General features: G+C 40.9%; 1 protein-coding gene across 1 annotated transcript in view; it reads right to left on the minus strand.

Annotated features, from left to right (window-relative positions):
• Positions 1-2,574, minus strand: part of LOC105288748 (aromatase) — a 78,337-nt gene that overhangs the window by 5,626 nt on the left and 70,137 nt on the right. The gene's annotated exons all lie outside the window — the stretch shown is intronic.

Genomic DNA, 2,574 nt, shown 5'->3' on the forward strand with positions numbered 1-2,574 from the left:
GTTGATTGGCCAATGAACCCTTTAGAGGGGCATTCCATCTGCAGTCACATGTTAAGACTGCTTTAAACATTTATCTGTCTGGCCTCTGAGGTCTTTGAGTTTTCTCCCATACTCTAAATTCTAGGGGATATTCACTTCTTTTCTACTCAAAGTGAGACACTGAATTTAGTCAGTTTCAATAACATTTTCTCCTCTGGTTAACTGTGCAGTCATCTGCCTAGGACTGGTCAACTGATGTTCTCTCCTCCCCATCTCATCAAGAACAACCTGTTACAGTTGAGTGGCAAGAACCTCTTACCACAGAAAAATGGGTGCCTTAGATTAGCACTAGGTTTGCTGGGGATTAAAGGACACTCCCCACTGTCTCAGATTGGTCAGAGAAGCTCAGATTATTCCCAGAATTGGCAAAGCTTCAGAGCACCCTCAAATGGGCTACCGCTTTTGCAGAATCAAAACAGGTCAGAATCCTGAAGCAGCTCTGTCCCCTCTACAACTATGGCATTCAGGAAAGGTCTCATTTGGTCAGAAAACTCTAACAGCCTTGTCCCTCACATACTGCTCTTTGTACATTCAAGGGTCTAATGGGGTATTTATTTGGGGTGGGGAGGTAGAAGGGAAGAAGATAGAGAAGGTAACCAAAACTTCCCTAGTAAGTAATTACATGAGTATGTATCTAGAGGGAGCATATGGTTCTGCTTCTCTTCCATCTTTGCAGAGGTCTGTTGAAGTGTCAGGAGGACATCATGGGTCATAAATACTTTCACCTCTCAAAAAGTTGTAGTCAAGAATTATGGTCTCAAGAGTAATTTCTGCCTTCGTTCCTTGAACTCCATCATTCTAATGGCCCTCTGTCTTCGCTCCACTGAGCTTGTTTGTTGGGTTCTTTTTCTCCCACCAGCGCATGAGCCCCATGAGTGATAGTACTGACTTGTTCACCACTGTGTCCCTACAGCTGGCACAGTACCCATAACTTGACATGGGCACATGAGGGAACATTCTGGAATTTGGAGTCCATATGTTATTCCAGCTCCTTGCTATCTACCTTGCCAGGCAATTTTCCATCCACAGTGACACATCTGTTGATCCTTTCACATATTTAATCCTTCTATGAAATTCCCCTTACTGTCACCTATTTTAAGCAGCGTGCAAACGGTTTTAAAAGAATGGTGTTTTCTACAACCAAATAACTAGTTTCACAATTGTGTGAAATCAAAAGAGAGAAAAATCTACATCATTACTGATAGCTTGTCACATGTGTCAGAAGTGTGTTCCTAAAAAGGTTACCTATGTGAAGGACATCTCAAATAAGGAATTCTGTTTTCTCTCAGAAAGCAATTCTGACTTCTGAATATGGCAGCATGTCTATGGAAGGGTGGTGATGTCAGGAGCACTGAGCAGAATGATGCTGAGGCAGAGGCAGAGAAGGGAAGAGGTGTGTTGAGAATTGCTGACTGGGAACCTGGGTGCTCCTCTACAGAGGAAGAGGAGAGGACTAGAGGGGAGGAGAGGCCAGAATCTCTGGATTGCAGGGAGAGAGAAGCTGATCATTCTCCTGTCTTCGCCATCACCTTCCCCTCCTCCATCTGCTACCAACTGGAATTCATTTGTGAATGGACTGCTTTAAACCCAGAAACACTGCTATAAATGATAGCCGTTCCCTGGGTGAACCTACCAAAGCCTTTTGTCATTGGTAAGATAGGCAAAACGTTATGCAAAATCCCACGTTTTCTTCTTTTTTAACACAGACAAGTATGACTATGTGCACATAAAAAAATACCTTGAAGAACATACAGCAAATCACTAACGGTGGTTTCCCCTAGGGAATGGGAACAAGCTTGGGAGGAGCCTGGGAGTAATCGAGGAGTGTGACTTTCTACTTTACACATCTATTTGAATTTTTTTCAATGAGCATGTATTATTTTTATAATTAAATAAAACACAGAAAGAAGTATACTTTTAACCTATCTGGCATAATGAAAATGTGACAAAATGACTTGCTTTATCACTCTCTGGGTGGATTATAGTGTTTTGTTTGACATCAGATTCTTAGGACATCATAAGACGCTGATACTCAGAAGGAATTGTTTTCTAAGCTCTATTATTTATTTGATAAATTCTTACCAACAACAGTCTGAATTTCCTTCATTATTGCCTCTTCAACCTGAGGATGCTTTGCAATGAGAAATAACATGAAGAACACAGTGACAGACAGAGTGTCTGGTGCCGCGATCAGCATTTCCAATATGCACTGGTTCACATTCTCTTTTGTCAGGTCGCCACGTCTCTGAATAATAGAAAGAGGGGAGAAAAATTGGAAAAGTGAATCAAAATTTCACAAAAAGAGAGGAGGAGACCTTCAAGGATCTACAACTTCACCAAAATGAAATCATAGAAATTACATGTCTCTGTAATGGACTAGAAACATTTTTCATAATCTTCATTTGAAAGCTGAACAATAACCAATTATTGATGTCTTTGGATTCTCCCATTTTCGTATTTTGTATTGTGAAGACACAGAGTAGCTTTAATCTTAAAAGTCAGTCTTACCAGAATGCCTAATGTGTGGGCTATTTG

The sequence above is a fragment of the Pteropus vampyrus genome, unplaced genomic scaffold (assembly GCF_000151845.1).
Source record: "Pteropus vampyrus isolate Shadow unplaced genomic scaffold, Pvam_2.0 Scaffold19, whole genome shotgun sequence".
Taxonomy (NCBI): Eukaryota; Metazoa; Chordata; class Mammalia; order Chiroptera; family Pteropodidae; genus Pteropus; species Pteropus vampyrus.